The 20,137-nt window shown below is 36.2% G+C and overlaps 2 pseudogenes; both read left to right on the forward strand.

Moving 5' to 3' along the window:
- The first annotated feature begins 6,216 nt into the window (after positions 1 to 6,216).
- Positions 6,217 to 7,149, forward strand: LOC114028416 (annotated as a pseudogene).
- A 4,238-nt stretch (positions 7,150 to 11,387) lies between these two features.
- On the forward strand, positions 11,388 to 16,917 carry LOC114028368 (annotated as a pseudogene).
- The last annotated feature ends 3,220 nt before the right edge of the window (positions 16,918 to 20,137 follow it).

Here is a 20,137-nt window from a genome sequence, read left to right on the forward strand (position 1 = left end):
ATGCCTGATTTAGATATTCTCAGCAATACAATGATCCAAGACAATCGCAAAGGACCGATGGTGAAGACTACTATCTGCCTCTAGAGAAAGAACTGATATTAATTGAATACAGACTAAAGCATGCTATTTTTCACTTTCTTTCTTTTATTTTTTAAAATTTTAGTCTTCTTGTACAAAATGACTAATATGGAAATGTTTTATGTGTTTACACAATTATAACCTATACCATTGTTTACTATAAAGTAAGATTGCTTATCATCTGAGGGAGGAGGGAGGGGAGAAAGGGAAGGAGGAATAGAATTTGGAACTCAAAATTTTAAATAAAAATGTTAAAAAATTTTTAAAAATGCTTGTTAAATATAATACAATTTGGGATGATAGGGAAAAATGTATTTGTTCTCATATGTCCTCCCATGTTCTCTCTGCTTTCAACCATACTCAAATATGCTTTCTCAAGTGTGTGTGTGTGTGTGTGTGTGTGTGTGTGTGTGAGTGTGTGTGTGCATGCCCACACAATGGCTTAGGGTAGTGAAGATGATTTTAAGGGAAAGGTTCCCAATCTATGATTATTGAAATCCTTGGAGTTGTGGAATTATTGCAGAGTCTATCTTATTAAATGACTCATTACCCAAATAATTAAATATTTCTTTTATATTCTGAATAAATGACATATCTTGAGCACACATGAATTACAATTTTTCAAATGAATGCTGATGCTGTTGTGATTAATAGAAAATAAATTCATTTAAAAATTGAAATCATAGTAACTTTTTATCATATTTTCTTCCTCAAGTAATTTATTTAAGATTACTATCTTCTAAGCATTGTACTAAGTACTAAGATTGCAAATAGAAAAACAGGATACTTCCTGCTCTTGACACTGTAACTAGGGGAGACAATGTGTATTAAAGGCTGAGGAAAAGTAAACCTATGCTATGATTAAAAAGCACTCCAGAGATTTTTCATATTCAAGTATATTTCTGAAGAACTATAAACAGAAGAACAGAAAGGATATTTAGAAAAATCCAAGTGTGGTAGTTCTGAAATTCTTTGGAGACTTCTGGGTTAAGAAATATGATCAAGTCTTATAAGATGCCCAGTATATGTACCAATTTTGTTTTTTATTGATCCAGAAGAGCATCCTTGAAATAATGGAACAAACAGTTATTAGAATGAAAAGAGAGGGGGGCAGAACCAAGGTGGCAGAGTAAAAGCAGTGAATTGCTTGAGCTCTCCCCCAAACCCCTCCAAATACCTGTAAAAATTGACTCTAAACAAATTCTAAAGCAGCAGAACCCACAAAAAGACAGAGTGAAAGAAGTTTCCAACCCAAGACAACTTGGATGGTTGATTGGAAAGGTATATCATGCCGGCTGGGAGAGGAGTTCAGTTCAGCTTAGACACACAGGCCTTAGAACACTTGGAGCAGCCCTCAGAGGACTGAATAACAGGCAGCTGTACCAGTTGCCAGACTTCTCAACTCAGGAATGACAAAGACAACTTAGAAGGTCAGTAGGAAAAGTCTGTTTCTGCGGTGGTGAGAGAGAAGTGCAGGTCCCAGCCCCAGTCCCTGAGTGCAGCCCTGGGGCAGTGGCTGCCTCCAGAGCTTCTGAACCACAGAGTAAAGGGGAATCAAGTGGCTGACCAGAGGGTGATTTCAGGGATCTCTCTGCTGGTGCAGGACTCTCTTGCTTTGCCCTTTCTTGGATTTGGGTCACAGTTCTGGGTGGTGGTCTTGGGGTGAGGAGGAGAGCTGGTGTAGTGGAGCTTGTAGTGGCCATGGAGAGGAAATCCTCCTCACAGTTCTCAAACAGAAAAAGTACTTGTGGTCACTCATAGACCAGAGCACAGACCAGGAAAAGAGTAAACACCTCGTCCTTGATCATAGCACCTTGGAAGAACTGAAAATTTACAGGTACCTAGAAGTATGTCTGAAAACAGCTGCACAAAACCATTGAAGCTTGGGACAACACATTTTCCACACTGGAAGCAGACCCCTACCTTAACAAAGAGTTGAGAACTTAAGTAATTGGTTGGGATCATGAGGAAGCAGCACAAAAGAGTCACACCATAGAATCTTACTTTGGTGACAAAGAAGATCAAAACATACAACCAGAAGACAACAAAGTCAAAGCTCCTACATCCAAAGACTCCAAGAAAAATATGAATTGGTCCCAGGCCATAGAAGAGCTCAAAAAGGATTTTGAGAAGCAAGTAAGAGAAGTAGAGGAAAGACTGAAAGTGATGCAAGAAAATTATGAAAAACAAGTCAACAGCTTGCTAAAGGAGACCAAAAAAAATACTGAAGAAAATAACACCTTTAAAAATAACCTAACCCCAATGGCAAAAGAGGTCCAAAAAGCCAATGAGAAGAATGCCCTAAAAAACAAAATTGGCCAAATGGAAAACGAAGTCCAAAAGATTACTGAAGAAAATACTTCCTTAAAAATTAGAATGGCGCAATTGGAAGCTAGTGACTTTATGAGAAATGAAGACATTGTAAAACAAATTCAAAGGAATGAAAAAATAGAAGAGAATGTGAAATATCTCATTGGAAAAACAACTGACCAGGATAATAGATCCAGGAGAGAGAATTTAAAAATTATTGGACTATCTGAAAGCCATGATCAAAAAAAGAGCCTAGACATCATCTCTCAAGAAATTATCAAGGAAAAGTGCCCTGATATTTCAGAGCCAGAGGGCAAAATAGAAATGGAAAGAAGCCACCAACCACCTCCTGAAAGAGATCCCCAAAGGAAAACTCCTAGGAATATTGTAGCCAAATTCCAGAGTTGCCAGGTCAAGGAGAAAATATTGCAAGCAGCCAGAAAGAAACAATTCAAGTATTATGGAAACACAATCAGCATAACACAAGATTTAGCAACTTTTATATTAATGGACTGCAGGGCTTGAAATATAATATTCCAGAGGGCAAAGGCAATAGGATTACAAGCAAGAATTACCTACCCAGCAAAACTGAGCATAATCCTTCAGGGGAAAAAATGGACATTCAGTGAAATAGAGGACTTTCAAGCATTCTTGATGAAAAGACCAGAACTGAACAGAAAATTTGACTTTCAGATATAAGACTCAAGAGAAAAATGAAGAGGTAAACAGGAAAGAGAAATCATAAGAGACTTACTGAGGTTGAACTGTTTACATTCTGCATGGAAAGATGATATTTGTAACTCATGAATCCTTTGTCAGTATTAGAGTAGTTGGAGTGAAAAAAGTATATGTATGTATGTATCTATCTATCTATATATATAGATAGATAGATACATACATACATACATAGATGCATAGATACATAGATAGATAGATAGAAAGACAGATAGATACATAGATAGATAGATAGATAGATAGATAGATTGATAGATAAACAGATAAATAGAGGGTACAGGGTGAGTTGAAGATGAAAGGGTGATATCTGGAGAATAGAATTTAGGGAAGAGAGAGGATTATATTGGGAGAAAGAGAAAGGGAGAAGTATAATGGGGGAAATTATCTCATATAAAACAGACAAGAAAAGGCTTTTACAGTAGAGGGGAAACAGGGGGAAGGTGAGAGGGAATGAGTGAATCTTATTCTCATTGAATTTGGCTTAACATACACACACAGTTGGCTGTGGAAATCTATCTTACCTTACAGAAAATAGGGAGCTGAAGGGGACAAGAAAGCAGGAGGATGATAGAGGGGAGGACAGATTGGGGAAGGTGGTAATCAGAAGCAGACACTTCTAAGGAGGGACAGGGTTAAAAGAAAGAATAGAATAAATGGGGGGTGGGAAAGAATAAAGGGAAATATACTTACTTTTTCACAACATGACTACTATGGAAGCGTTTTGCATGACTACACGTGTATAACCTGTATCAAGTTGCTTGCCTTTTCAGTGAGGGTGGGTGGGGAGGGAGGAAGGGAGAAAATTTGGAACCCAAAATTTTCAAAACAAAAGTTTAAAAAAAATTTTCACATGCAACTGGGAAATAAGATATATAGGAAATGGGGTATAGAAATCTATCCTGCCCTTCAGGAAAATTGAAGGGGAAGGAAATAAGAGAAGGGGGGGAGAGATAGAAGGGAGGGCAGATTAGGGTTATTCAGAATGCATGCCATCTTGGGGTGGGGGGAGGGTAGAGATGGGGAGAAAATTTGGAACTCAAAATCTTGTGGATGTGAATGTTGAAAATTAAAAATAAATTAATTAATTTTTAAAAAAAGAATGGAAAAGAGAGCCTAATTTTCAAACTTTGGTTTATAATATGTTTATATATACATGTGTAAATCATAGTAAAATATATATGGGAAAAACATACATACATAGATGTAACCTCAGGTCATGTAATCTAAACCCCACTTTTTATATCTTAGGAGACAGATCTAGGAAGGATATGTGACTTTCCCAAGGTCACCTTGGTATTAAGCAGCAGAGGCATTATTTGAATCCAAGTCTTCTTACTTTGTCTCAGAACCAGTACTTTTTCCACTATAATAAATTGTTCCCCTAAATGGCCTTGATATAGCAATGCAAATGAGAAAAGCCATAGCCTTGATCCCATTTCTGCTATTCTCCTATTTCACTACTTTGCTATTTTAATAGTTTTCTTTCTTTTTTGGGGGGGCAGGTGAGGTAGGAAAATGTTCCTGAATTTACAGAATTATATAGCTAACTTACCTAGTAAACATAGAAATCTATCTCTTTTGGGTACAACCTGCTTAGGGTCTCCAAAAGCAAAAGGAAAGGCAGCCTATTTAGTTTTCTTTCTTAGGTCTTTATAAAGCTAATTACAGGAAAACAGTAAAACAAAGACAGGGATGATTGAGACTACTTGAGAGAAGAATGCTTATTTATAGGTTAGGTGCACAGAACATGGAAAACTAGAGGCAAAAGACAGATCATGTATTCCATCCCCTCTTAGCATCAATGAGGAAACTGAATTGCAGAAGAGGTAAGGGAGTTGTCTTGCATCACCCAGCTAGTTATTAGAGTTGTTATTAGAAGCCAGGCAGACTAAAAAGCTATCCAGGGTTCTTTCCATATTACTATTCTGCTTCTTGGTAGCAGTGTGTAAAACTCTTTCTTGATAGGGTGACTGTAACATGCTATACAAATGTAATTTATCGTCACTGAAACACAACAACATATCTGCATATCCAACATCTTGATTTCTATACATGCTTCATCTGGCAACAAGTCTGAATACATACCATAAAGCATCATTCATTAAAACTAATGGCACTAAGATCGGTTTGGAAAAGAGGAAATTATTTTTTTAAAAAGAGAAGAAATAGTAGTATTTTCAAATATGAAAAATTATGGGAAACAAACCAGTAAAATATCAAAGTGTATGGCAATGAGAAATCTTGAACACCCATTTTAAAGAATGAATAGGAAAGATTAGTACATTGCTGGTACATACATGTTAAGAGATTTGGAAATCTCTTAACATTATTAAAAATAATGTATTTTACAAAAAAGTTAAATGTTCTTTTCCCATTTCTTTTTCATAATTTAGTTTACACACAAATTACTTTTCATGGATGGTTCCTAATTCAATTCATCCCATTCCTGAATAATATAGTTAAAATTGAAAATGAGGACAATCAGAATTCATAAGGTAGTGTAGCTGCATGAAAAGAGCAATGGACTAATTATCTGGGGATCTGGGCTTCATTGTTTATAAACTTGGAGATGTTGAATAAGTTAAGGCCTCTCAGTTGTCATTTCTCTAAAATGAGTAAATCAGCAATCTCTAAGGACTCTTTCAGCTCTAAAATTCTGTGATATTGTGGCTTCCTCCTTTGAAAACCTTTTATACAATACAGATAAGCATTTTCATGTCCAAACAAATTAATATCTTCTTCCATGCTCTCTCCTCTTCCTCCTTCTTCTCTCTTTCTTTTCTCCCTTTGTCTTTCTTTCATTACCTCTCCTCCCTAGCATTCCCCATCTCTTCACCCCCCTCTTCATTTTTATCTCTCTCTCTCTCTCTCTCTCTCTCTGTTACTCTTCTTTCTCTTCTCTTTGGATGTGTCTGTGTGGGTGATATCTCTAAGATGGAAAAATATTTTTAACAGGTTACATAGGTATCAATATATTTATGTGGAGAGATACTTATTTGAAAAGCAAAGATTGCAAATTAAGCTCTCTTTTCCACTTCAACAAAATCATTTTTTTATTCTTTCCAGGAAATTTTCTAGTAAATATTGAACTCAATGGATGAAACAAATAATTCTGTGGTGTCAGAATCTGTGCTACTGGGGCTTTGTGACTCTGCAGAGCTTCAAGTCTTCTTGTTTTTATTGTTTTCCATAGTTTACTTCATCATCATTTTAGGTAACATCCTGATTATTCTCTCAGTCATCAGTGATCCTAATCTCCACTCTTCTATGTATTTCTTGTTGGCTAACCTTTCTTTTGTTGATTTGTGGCTTTCCTCAGTCACAACATCAAAAATGATCATAGACTTTCTCAGAGAAAGCAAGACCATCTCCTTTGGGGGCTGCATGTGCCAGATCTTCTTTGGGCATTTTGTTGGAGGGGGTGAGATGGTGCTGGTCGTGGTCATGGCTTATGACTGCCATGTAGCCATATGCAAGCCACTTCACTATACAATCATCATGAGCCAGAAAAAATGCATTTGGCTTGTAGTGATGTTATGGATTATGGGGTTTGTGCATTCAGTCAACTGGCTATGGTCATAGATTTGCCCTTCTGTGACCCTAGAGAGATGGACAACTTTTTTTGTGACCTCCCGCTGGTGATTGAGCTTGTGTGCATGGATACTTATGTCCTAGGACTAATTGTGAATGTTGATAGTGGAATCCTTGCCTTTATTTGCTTCTTTCTCTTGCTAATCTCTTACAACAATGTCCTACTCATTCTCTGTCATTACTTTATGTATGGGGCAACCAAGGCATTATCCACCTGTACTGCCCACATTATGGTTGTGGTGATATTCTTTGTACACTGCATCTTCATCTATCTGTTGCCACTTAAAATCATCTCAGTGGACAAGTTTCTTGCAGTATTTTACAGTCTTTACACCTCTGTTGAACCCTGCCATATATACCTTGAGAAACAAAGAGATGAAGGTTGCTCTTAGGAAACTGGGAGGTCAGTATGTGAATTTGAAGTCTAATTCTTAGATGTATCTTTTTATTGGAAGACTTATATTGACATATTGAAATTATTTACCTTTGAGGGTACAACCATTCTTTCAGCCACCAAGGCTTGTAATCTAGATATCATCCTTGAGTCCTTATTCTCTCTTACTGTCTACATCCAATCTATTGCTAAATTCTGTCATTTTTATTTTTGTATCACCATTTTTATACACCCCCTTCTCTGATCCTGTCACCATTCTGGTGTAGGTCCTTTTCATTTCACTCCTGGACTGTTGTAATAATCCATCACTCAATAAACATTTAAGTATCTATTGAGTGCCAGACATTGTGCTAAACACTGAGAATAAAGAGACTAAAGACAATCTCACTTTCAAGGAGTTCATAGTCTAGTTGGGGAGACAATATGCAAAGAACTATGTACACATAAGTCATATACAAGATAAATCAGAAATGATCAATGGAGGGAAGGCAGTAGACTTAAAGGGGTTAATAAAGACTCCATATAGAAGGTACTATCAACAACCATATGCAAAATGTTCCAAGTCACTAAAAATAATATGCAAATTCAATGAACTATGAGGTTCTATCTCACACCCAGAAAATTCATAAAGATGACTAAAAAAGGAATGACAATTGCTGGTGAGGCTGTGGGTAGAGAAACACTAATGTATATTTGGTAGAGCTTTGAAGTGGTCCAAACCAACTGGAAAGTCATTTGGAAATATTCCCCAGTAACAACTAAACTTTTGTGCACATTTTGACCTAGTAATATCATGATTTGGTTTATACTGTGAGGAGATCAAAGAGAAAGGAAAAGACCCATATGTACTGAGATATTTATGGCAAAACTTTTAATTTTAGCAAAGAATAGAAAACAAAATGGCAACCTGTTAATTGGGAAATGGTTGAATAAATTACAGGACATGAGTTTAATAGATGGATATGGGTATCGTCCACTAACAAATGACAAAAGAAATTGATTCAGAGAAACCTATTGGGACATCACATATTGATATTAAATGAAATGGGAACAATTTATACAGTAACAACATTACAAAGAAAACAACTGTGAAAGTTTTATGAACTACAATCAACACAATCAGTGATGTCTGAAAGACTAATGATTTATCTGCCAGAGAGGAATGAATTAGAGGTGTAGAATGAAATATAAATTTTTCAGACGTGATCAATTAAGGAATTTATTTTGCAAGACTATTTGAGGGAGAGCAGTGGATAGTTACAGGGAATGGAGAGTATGGTTATGATACTAAAAGAGGAAGAAAAGAAAGAAATATTATTTAATCATTAAATTACACAGAGCAGATCATGAGGAAGGTCAGAAATATATACATATAGGAGTGGCAGTATTGGAGTTACCAGGTTTATACTTCAAAATTTTGTATGATTAAGATTCATTATTTTATATGAAATTCTTTTTTAATCTTTTTTTGAACAGAGAAATGTTCCTTTTGGATCATAATAATGAAAAGGAAATAATTAAGAATAAAATAAAAATAATGTATTGTCAGGAGTACCTTCATAAATGTTTAGCAACCAGCTCAAACATAACAACAACAGCAACAGCAGCAACAAAAAACAAGATCAATATACACATGACACAATTTAAAATTTAGTCTTCATTGTTACCATGTTCTCCATCACTTTTAAAAATCTAAACAATCATCAAAACAATAAATCAAGCCCTGATGTGTAGCATTTTCTGATTTCAGAGGTGTAAATGCTTACCCTGATGATTTAAAAATCAGTTCCTGAAAGCTGATTCGAGCTGACTCTACCACATTCCTGTGCATAGTCAAAAATATTCAAGAACATTTAATAATGTCATAATATTGGATACTTACTATCTTTAAACTACATAGGAGGAAAAGCTTTCAAGATATAGCGAGCTAGCAAAAAACAAAACAAAACAAAACAAAACAAACACCCTAGAACTATGTGGCAATGGGACAAGATATATTTCTTCCTTGTTATCCCATCTTCTAATGGAGTTGTTCCAAAGATGCTTTCAGTGTCTACAGATGATGGATCTATACCTCAATATTCATTCAATCACAAAAATTCACACTACACCCACATCATAGTCTACAGAACAAAAAATATAAAATAATAATTGAACATTAGATATAAACACAGAGTATTAAATATATAATAATAAGATTGAAATTTGTTCTTGAAAGATTTTTATGCAAATCCCTTAAAATGATGAGAATAATGGAATGATGATGAGGAGGATGATATTTGTACTAATTCAAAGTTTTTGTGAATAAAGTGACTTACACATCTTAAAATGTTATGAGCATTTTGTTAAATATATTAGAAGGAATAAAAATATCCCAAGTATAGACTTAAAAAACTATAGTTAAGTCAAGAAGTATTTATTTTTTACAAGAAGGCTGATTTATGAAGCAAAAAATGCACTGTATTGAGATCAGTAGACTTAGCTTCTTAGCTTTGTCCATAATTAGATATATAAATTTGGGTAAGATATCTAGCTTCTCTTTTCAATGATATTGGGAAAGTAATTCAAGCCTCTCTGAGCCTCGATAAATCACCTGCAAAATGATATGGTAATGTTAGATGACTTCTCTTACCCTTTGACAATGGACATTATTTATCTACTTGGTCTAATATGAATGGTAATTCCTTTAAATGATAATAGATATTTTCCAGGAGGCTTTGAAATTTTCTAGGGATTGAAGAAATCACATAATGCCATCTAGCTTAGAAGTATGTAGAGAATGTTACCTTCCTGTACACAGGTAACCTTTCATCAACTTGGATTCTGTGTTGGAGCTGCCCCATCTCAGTGTCAAACACCTCTGTTGAGCATACATGTTTATGTTTTATAACTTGCTTGTAATTTATGATATGAGGGTCATTGAATGGGGCTATTACTATTGAACTAGATTTTTTTTAAGGTTGTTTATATCTCTGAAATTCTATGGGTCTCTCACATAGGATTACTAAAGGAAGAAGGCTTAACAGAGAGAAAATCTTTTGCCAGGCATATAGGCCATAAATTGGAGGAGAATCAGAGAAATAGCTGCAAAGACAAGTAAGGAAAGGATAAAATAGCTCAGTTAGTTGCACTTGACCTGAAAACTTTTTAATTCACCTAGCATGCATGATTTTAGGCTAGTTATTTGTGCATATACCAGAGGATGATCTTACATATTTTTTAGGGAAGTCTTGAGAAGTTTTGTATGCCTTCTGGGAAATTGAGTTGGGTTGCTAATGTATGGTATCTCTGATTTTATTTTGACTAAAATGAGCTACTTGGAAACAATGAAATTTCATGGACACATGTGAAGTTTCTCTATGTTACCCTATTCTTCAAGGGAAAAGGGAGGCTGTGTCTGAACTTAGTAGGTTTATGAAGTAGAAGACAGCAAAAGCTAGCAAGGCGACTTACATACAGAAGATATTTAATGAATATGTGCTGAATTAAATAAAAATGAACTGAAATTAAATGTACTAAATAGGCAATATTCAAGAAAAGTGTCATTGATGTGAGAGCACTACTGTGGTAGTTCTATTAGAGTTATAAATGGGGAAAGTGGAGGGTAAAGACTCTCACAAATAAAAGGGGAAGTGTCACAAATCCTGTCCTTCTTATACCCTATTTGAGAACCATAGGAGGGGAGATGGTGCAAAAATCTGCTTGGCTACCTATGTAGCACTCTAACTTTCACAGACAAAGCCATTTAACATCTACCATGTTTCCATCTCCACCCTAGATTTTGGGCCCATCTCACCCCTAAGCTGAGGGAACACAAGAAATCATGCACCAGTACATTATAGGCACTGTTTTGATGCAGTCTTGCTCTTGAACTTGTTCCCTTGTGTAGTAAATTGTCTCTTGACTTGTTCTGCTGTGATTAAACCCCTATTTGTTATGTAGGAATCAAAATTAATCTCTGTCATATATTTCCCCATCATGTTGCCTTCAATTAAATTCAAACCCATACAGTACTATAGTATGTTGTTTATTGATATATAGTTCTTCCCAGAATGTTTTTCAGATACATAATCAAAATATATATTCACTACTTCTGGCACTGAGGGGTCCAAATGGGTCCACATCTCTCAAAGACTGAATAAAAATAGATAGATGACTGATAGATAACAAATTGATGTCATTTACTCTGATAAAAACCGCATCAGTTCTGATGCCAAATCATTTCACAATGCCACAGATTTTGGTGTCAAGAACTTTCTTTTCTGGGTCTTCAGTCACTATGGCTGTACCACCTGCAGGACAGTTACCAAACTGCATCTCCACAGGGTGTCCTTTCTACAATGATGGTTGCAGCATTGAACTAGAAGGATGATTATTCCAAAGTCTCTTTGGTAATGGATCTTGGGTTGGATAGGGAGGTTGGGCAAAAAAAGACTTGGAAATAGAGGATAAACAAGGGATATCTCTCATATCCTATCTCTGGACTTGAGTGAGATTTGAGAATCTGCTGGGATTGATTGTGTTTTTTTTTTTTAAATATATAATTAAGTAAGTTATTTTTAGTTTTCAACATTCACTTCCATAGGTTTTGAGTGATAAATTTTCTCCCTCTCCATTTTCTCCTCTCTCCCCAAGATGGCATGCAGTCTGATATAAGCTCTACTTATATATTTTTACTAAACATATTTTCACATTAGTCATGATGTAAGGAAGAATTAAAGGTATTGGGAGGAGCCATGAGAAAGAAGAAACAAAAGAAAACAACAAAAGAAAAGCAGAGAAAATAGTATGCTTCCATCTTCATCATTCAGACTCCAAAGCTCTTTCTCTGGATGTGGATAGCATTTTCCATCATGAGTCCTTTGGAGTTGTATTGCCTTGCTAAGAAGAGATGAGTCTATCAAAGTCAGTCATTGCACAGTGTGGCTGTTACTGTGTACAAGGTTCTCCTGGTTCTACTCATTTCACTCAGCATCAGTTCATGTAAGTCTTTCCAGGTTTTTCTGAAGTCTGCCCACTCATCATTTCTTATAGCACAATAGTATTGCATTACATTCATATACCACAACCTGTTCAGTCATTCCCCAATTAATGGACAAGTCATTTCTCAATTCTTTGCCACCACAAAAAGGGCTGCTATAAATATTTTGTACATATGGGTCATTTTCCCATTTTTATGATATCTTTGAGATAGAGACCTAGAAGTGGTATAGTAAAAGGGTAAGCACAATTTCATAGCATTTTGGCTTCAGTTCCAAATTGATCTCCAGAATGATTGGATCAGTTCACAACTCCACCAACAATGCATTAGTATTCCATTTTTCCCACATATTCTCCAATATTTATCATTGTCCTGTTTTGTCATGTTAGCCAATCTGATACGTGTGATGTGCCACCTCTGAGTCATTCTGATTTGCATTTCTCTAATCAATAGTGATTTAGAGCATTTTTTCATATGACTAGAGTTAGCTTTAATTTCTTCTTCTGAAAATTGCCTGTTCATATCCTTTGATCACTTATCAATTGGGAAATGATTTGTATTCTTATAAATGGGTCCTGTCTCTATCAAGATCCAAGGAGAGATAGTGATCAAGGTGCTGATATTAGTTTGATTTCCTGCCTTTTTCTCTATTTGCCATGCTGTTTCATCTAGGCTAGCTTGCTTCCTATGTGGAGGATAATTGATTGGAAGTTTATAAGGATAGTTCTTTAGTAAGAGAGTCAGGAATAGAACTGTGACCAGCTTTAGCCCCATCCAAAGGACATTCCACCCCACCATACTACCTCCCAGTTTTTAATAAATCTTAGGGTAGCCATCTCTGCATGGGTGGGGGGAGGGAAGAAAAGAAAGAACAAAGAAAGAAATGTACATGATAAATTTATTATATATTTAAAAGGAATAGAGGGTTGTACATGACAAATTTGCAATTTCATGTGTAATCATCTTTTTTTTAATTATACCATGTTATGGAAATGCTTGTTTTACTCTATAAATTAAAATATAAGAAATAAAATTTTACATAAAATAAAATAAAAAATGCTTTTTAGTTTGACTTAATCCTTTGTATCTGAAAAGTGCTGTATAAATTAAAGGAAAAAATTCCCTTACATTTATCTCTTGTTTTCTTTCTGATTTCTTAATTTCTCCTATCTTGGAATCAGACAAAAATAGAAAAAACAGAATTTTACTCATCCATATGCATGAATATCCATAAGGCCTGCCTAGATTAAGGAAAAAATCTTTATGAGAGAATATTTTAAGAGGAACAGTAGTATGGATTTCAATATTTTTTCAATATTTACAACTATTTTCAGTATTCAATAGTAGTATGGATTTTAGATTTTTCCTAGTTTGAATATTGGAAATGGAGTTAGAAGGTATTGTCAAGAAATTTTAGCAACATTTAATCAATAAACATTTGGTAAGTACCTTCAGTGCCAGGCTGCTGTGCTGAGCAGGAAAACATCCCAGGGACTTGTTTAAGGAATAAATAACAATGGTTAAATATTCCAAATCACAAATATTAGGTGCCCCCAAACAACTTGAAAACAAAAAGTTTTCTTAATTAAGTGAAATATTGCTTCTCTAAAATCCATTTCTATATGAATTTGCTAAGAATATTCTTTTTTCACATCTGGGGCATAGATGATTTTTGACCATGCTTGTTGGAAGTATTGCAAATTATGAGTGACCATGAAACAATGAACTTGGTTGGAAAGAGTACTAGGCTAAATAACAGGAAAACTGAATTTGAGTCCTATGTCCATCACTTTCAATGTGATGTTGAGCAAATCCCATCACTTCTCTGGGCGTTAGTTTCCATGCCTGCAAAAGGAAGATCTGGAGAATTTAGATTAAAATTCCTTCCATCTCTAAAATGCCATGATTCTCAATCTTCCCATTCTAAAAACTCCTTATACCTTACATAATAAGCATTTGTATGCAAAATAATTTCCTCCTCTCAGGGGATTTATGTCCATAGGTACATGACAACATAACACTTCTTTTTTACTTAAAAAAAAATCCTTCAACTTTATATCAAGTGGAGAATATGTACATAACAACTAACACTTCTTTTTTACTTAAAAAAAATCCTTCAACTTTATATCAAGTGGAGAATATGTTTTTGGTGAGTTTTGAGGTCTCCAAGTATGAATATTTCCCCTTTAGTCAGTGAAAAATTCCCGGTCCCCACCCCTGAATGAACTCTCTTAATGGAAAGGCTAATTTTGCATAATAATCAAACTTATCCTTTTTTTTAAATCTCATACTGAACTACTTCAATTCTGTGAAAATGATTGTTTGAATTAGTCATCTCACTTTAGCAGAAGACTGAAGATCCTGGGAAGACAGTAGATGAAAGAGAGATGAAAAATCTTTCTGTCCTTTATCTTGAGAAATCATGCAAGAAATTTCAGTCATCACTTTGTCCTTTATTCTTGTGATCCAAGGATATTATTGATAGTTTAATGAACAGTGATGGCATCATTTTCCAGTGTTTCTCATAACAGCTAAGAGAGTTTTAATCAATCAATCACTCAGTAGACATTTATTAATCATTTTCTATGTACCAGACATTGTGCTAAGTGTTGAGTTTCATTTCAATGAATATGTTGAACTCATGTCAATCACCCAGGTCTTAAGAAAGGGAACCTATTGGTAGCAAGGGTGGAAAAAGAGGTGATGGTAATAATGATGCAGTGAAGGTAAAGGTGAGCAAAGACATAGGGTTCCAATAGCTAAGGAGGACATGGTTGTGCTTAATTTATCTTCCTGTGTGGATGCTTAGGTAGCTTTTTTGTTTCCTTTTTGGTCCAGACAATCTGTGGTTTAATTGGCACAGGAACTCCCCCTCCTCAACAACAGTATAGATTGGCACCTGCCTGCAGTTTATAGTCTTAGGGCATTTCCTGAAGTGCTGATAGGTTAAATGAAAACATGTAGCCATTAGATCCTGGGTACTGAAGACTGTCTACTCTTGAAGGAAAAGTTTAGTCCATTTCACTGGGCAGTTAATACATAGCTTCTCCTCCTCTCATAGATCAAAATATCATCATAGGGTCATATGGACCTGAAGCAAATTTAAGAATATTTATTCTAACTATATCATTTTAGAGCTAAGGAAACTGAGGACCAAGAAAGTAAGTAATAGAATTGGAGTTTTGAGCTCCTCTTTCTGAAACTTTCTATTTATATCAAACTGCTATTGAATTACATAAATTAAATCTTAGAATTCCATTTAGTGATGTATTTTGGTTATTGATTAGTCACATATTGAACATATTTCAGGATCATGTTATTGTGGTCAATCATTTAATGATTTTTTATTAAGTACCTACTATGAGTCAGACAAGTGAAAACAACTATTACCCTGATGAAGCCTCAGATTGCTGTTTAGAGTTCTCTGATTAAAATGTTGGATTAAGTCATTTATTTTGGATTTGCTTAGGAATCTTTGTTTATCTCTTCTTGCCAAATCTGATGGTTGACTTCCCTTATTGGTCCTCACTTAGAATCACAAAATCATTGAATGTTAAATATGGGTGGGATATTTGAGAGATGAGTTATCTCAGGGATTTCTCAACTGTTTATTTATTCTTTTTAAGTCTTCTTAGCTTTTTTTGTTTTAGCAAACCTTCACATGCCCCCTATTCAATATGAAATGAAATAAATTCTAGAATCTGCCATGAATAAGCATAACAAGACAAAAGAAATATTAATCATTCACAAAATTAATATTTATGGATTTAAACTTAACATCAAATTAAATTTAATAAAAATAAAATAAATAATTTTTATTAACATACTTATACTTTGCTATACTTTAGTACAATCAACAAAATTGAGTTTGTGCTGTTGGGACTTTGTGATTCATGGGAACTTCAGATTTTCTTTTTTATTTTGTTTTTGGTGTTTTACATGGTCACTGTTTTAGGTAATATCTTTATTGTGATTTTAGTTATTACTGACTCTCATCTCCATTCTCCCATGTATTTCTTGTTGGCCAACCTTTCTTTTGTTGATTTGTACTAAAGTATAATGAAGTATAAGTATGTTAATAACAACCAGATGGTGTTTGGGGAATCCATTTCCTATAACCTTTTCTGGGTCATAATTTAAGGACAGAGAGGAGCAGTTTCTGTGAATAGGTAACAGAAGCCCTGAAGAAACATATGATTTTTTTTCCTCAGTCACTACTCCAAAGATGACCACAGACTTACTCAAGGAAAACAAAACCATTTCCTTTGGGGGCTGCATGTGTCGGATCCTCTTTGTGCATTTTATTGGAGGGGATGAGATGGTGCTGCTTGTGGCCATGGCTTATGATCACTATGTAGCCATATGCAAGTCACTCCACTACAAATCCATCATGAGCTAAAGAAGATGCATTTGGTTTGTAATTATCTCATGGACTATTGGATTCATACACTCTATAAGTGAATTTGTTATGATTGTGGAGCTATCTTTCTGTGGCCCTAGAGTAGTGAACAGTTTTTTCTGTGACATTCCACTGGTGATTGAGCTTGCCTGCATTGATTCCTATTACCTGGGAATCTTGATGAATTCTGACAGTGGTGTTCTTGCTATGACATGCTTCACTGTCTTACTGATTTATTCTACTTACATCCTACTCACAGTCTGCCATTACTCCAAAGCTGGGGCATCCAAGGCACTCTCCACTTGCACTGCTTATACTATGGTGGCAATAGAAACAGCAAGAGCTTTGGGAGCTCTCAAGCCAGAGGTTTTAAGGGGACCTGACAACTCATCAGAAAGAGATTACATGGGACCACTGTGCAAGTACTGAATGTAGGACTAGATGGTGTTTGGGGAATCCATTGCCTATAACCATTTCTGGGTCATAATTTAAGGGCAGAGAGGAGCAGTTTCTGTGAATAGGTAACAGAAGCCCTGAAGAAACAGTACGATTTTTGGTCACAAAGGATCAGGGACCCTGAGGAACAATATTATTTCTGATCCCAAGGGTGTAGGGAACTGGAGGAGCAGTATTGATTGCAACCCCTGGGGATCAGGGGCCATGCCTGGGTAAGGAACAGAGTGTAGACCAAGAGAGCATTGACCATGCCTCTCCATAGATCACACCACCTTGGAAGCACCAAAAACTTTCAAAACCCTAGAACTAGCTCTAAAAACGGTAGTGAGAAAAAACCCAAAGTCTGAGACAGTGCCCATGCCACCTTGCACTCTGGCAACACAGCCCAACTTTAATATAAAATTCAAAATCAAGAAATAGTGTGGAAAAATGAGTAGATTAAAAAAAAAAGACCTGACCATAAAAATCTACTATGGTGACAGGGAAGATCAAGACACAAACTCAGAAGAAGGCAATGGAGTCAAAACAGCTCAAGCAAAGTCACAAAAGAAAAAAAATGTGAATTGGAGAAAAACCCATCAAGAATTCCTAGAAGAGCTAGAAAAATGATTTTTAAAATCAAGTAAGATTGGTAGAGAAAATTTTAGATAAAAAAAGAGATAAAAAGGAAGAAAATAATGAAAAGGTAATTAACAGATTGGTAAAAGAGGCACAAAAATTACTGAAGAACATAATATCTTAAAAAATAGATTTGGTCATATAGAAGGAGAGGTAAAAAAAATTAACTGATGAAAATACCTCCTCAAAAAGCAGAATTGGCTTGGATTCTTAAAATCTAGCCAATAGCTTATTAATGTTAAGACTCCTCAAGAGTCTGCCCAATATGACGGATGTTGTAATAAGCCTTCTCTTTGGCTGAAAGAAGACTTGGGTCGAATTCTTTCAGGCAGGACCCATGTGTTGTGATATTGGGTTCCCAGCACCCCTGAACCCCTAAACTGCATCGTTTTGGTGGCCATTATGGGGAAACTGCCTAACCCCAAGCTCTTCTCCAGCCAAGACTGGAAGGTATGTAAGCCTCCCCTCCCTCCTTTCTTGCTCTGCAGTAAGAGTCTGTCTTCAAGCACCAAGGCTTGGAGGTGCTTTTCTGGCAGACAGATACGAGGCTGTCTCTCACTTGAACTGACACTCTCAAGCTCTTGGTCCACTGGGTCGGTTCAAGGTCATGGACCTGGGTACACCTTCTGCAACATTGTGGACAAGGACAGACACCTTATCTGGAAGTGTATGCTCAATTCTGTTAATTCCCTTGGTGCTAAGGAATTGGGGAAAACTGCAGTTGCTTTTTAGTTCCCTGAGGCTTACTTACTCCCTTCCCTCTGCACCTCTGAATCCTCATTCATGGAGGTTACAGAGAAAGTTAGAACAGCTAAAAATATCTTGGCAGATTTTGGAGGTTTTGTGATTGATCATTAAGGACTTTTGAAGCTCCTCTTTACAACCCTGGTCACTCCTTTCTCCCACTCCCTTCCCTTGAGTCAAGAGGGTATCCATTAACCCCTCTCAAAGCAGAAGAGACTTTCACCCTTTACCCCTCACCTTTGATTTTGCCCTCCCCCACTTGGGAAGAGAAGGAGGGAGGAGAGGGAGCAACTATGACATGGGCCCCCTGGCAATGTCCTTGGGCTCTAGGGCAACCTTTGTCTGGATGCAAACCCCAGGTTCAGCATATCTTGTTTAAGGTAAAGAAACTGGCCTCTGAACTTGGGTCAACAAGCTCTTCTTAAAGTTTTAGTTTTAACTGTTAATGATCAAATGTTGATTCTCTGTGTAAAGTAACTTGGAAGTACATTTAAAAAAACTGAAGTCACCTGAATGGTAATGGGTTGGTTTCCAGTTTCAAATTGGTGAACTTTCTGTATCAGTTATGTCAAGCAACTTTTCATAATTTTGTTACCGCTAAAATAATTTAGCTATTGTTGGTTATTGTTTTAATGTGTAAACTAGCCAATAAGTTTGTTTGGGTTATGTATGGTTTGCTGAGAATTTTCAAGTGTATAGAAATCTCTAATGATTGACTTTTTACACCAGGACAAATTTAAATTTGAGATGTAAATCCTGGAAAAGTTTTTCCTAAGCTGTGATTAGTAAAACTTGCTTTTTGAGGTAAAAGCTCATAGGATTTTATTTTGAGTTGTCTGATGGGTCCTAATCCATCGATAATCAATAATCCACCATCTGAGAGAAATGCCACAAGCTACTCAGAGAAGGTGATACTGGTGGGAAGTCAGCACTGGGAAAAGCTGAGAGGACAATTTTAGCCTCAGTCTAAGATGGGACCCTCCTGGCTCAGTTTCCCCATTATATTCCTGTGAAAAGGAATGTTACCCATCTGGCTATTCCTGAGTATGGCTATGAGGTGGATTTGATAATTGCATGGTTGAAAAACTGAGTTTTCCAAACAGAGCTAAGGATATTTTATCCTGTCATTGGGTCCTGCAGTCTTCTCTGTCGAAGTTGTGTCTTCCAGACTACAGGCCATTCACCTACAGTTGGTAGCAAACAGCAGGTACCAGCCAATGTCTATTCTTCCCTGGATGCAGCCTGTGCTCAGTTCCAGTCAACCTCCTCTTTGGGACCCCCTTGAGACAGGGACAGCTCTATGCCACTTGCCAGCAGGAAGTAGTTTCAGGAGCTGAGATCTTCTCCCCTTACTCCAAAAGAATTTAGGTCCCATTTGTTTGAGGGGGTAATGATAAGGTTGGAATCTAGACCCCAAAGAGAAAAAACCCTGGACTTTCCCACATGGCCAAATCTCTTGCATTCTCCTGAGGCTATAATTCCATACCTCCCTATGGCCCCAGGCCACTTCCCACCCTTAATCCTAACTAGGCTCCATTCTCCCTTGGTCACCCCTGGAGTTCTATTACCTCATAGACTACTTGGTCACTCCTAGATCCCTCCCATAATCTTTCTGTATATAAGGTCTATCTTGTCTCCATTAAGATGCTCAGATTCTTAAAATTGAGGCACTGGTCAGATTCTTATAATCTAGCCAATAGCTTACTACTGTTCAGACTCCTTAAGAGTCTGCTCAATATGATGGATGTTCTGATAAACCTTGCCTTTGGCTGAAAAGAAAAAGCAGAATTGGCCAAATGGAAAAAAAAATAGGTAGATAACCTCACTGAAA

This window comes from Vombatus ursinus, unplaced genomic scaffold, assembly GCF_900497805.2.
Source record: "Vombatus ursinus unplaced genomic scaffold, bare-nosed wombat genome assembly UNPS02014880.1, whole genome shotgun sequence".
NCBI classification, from domain to species: Eukaryota; Metazoa; Chordata; class Mammalia; order Diprotodontia; family Vombatidae; genus Vombatus; species Vombatus ursinus.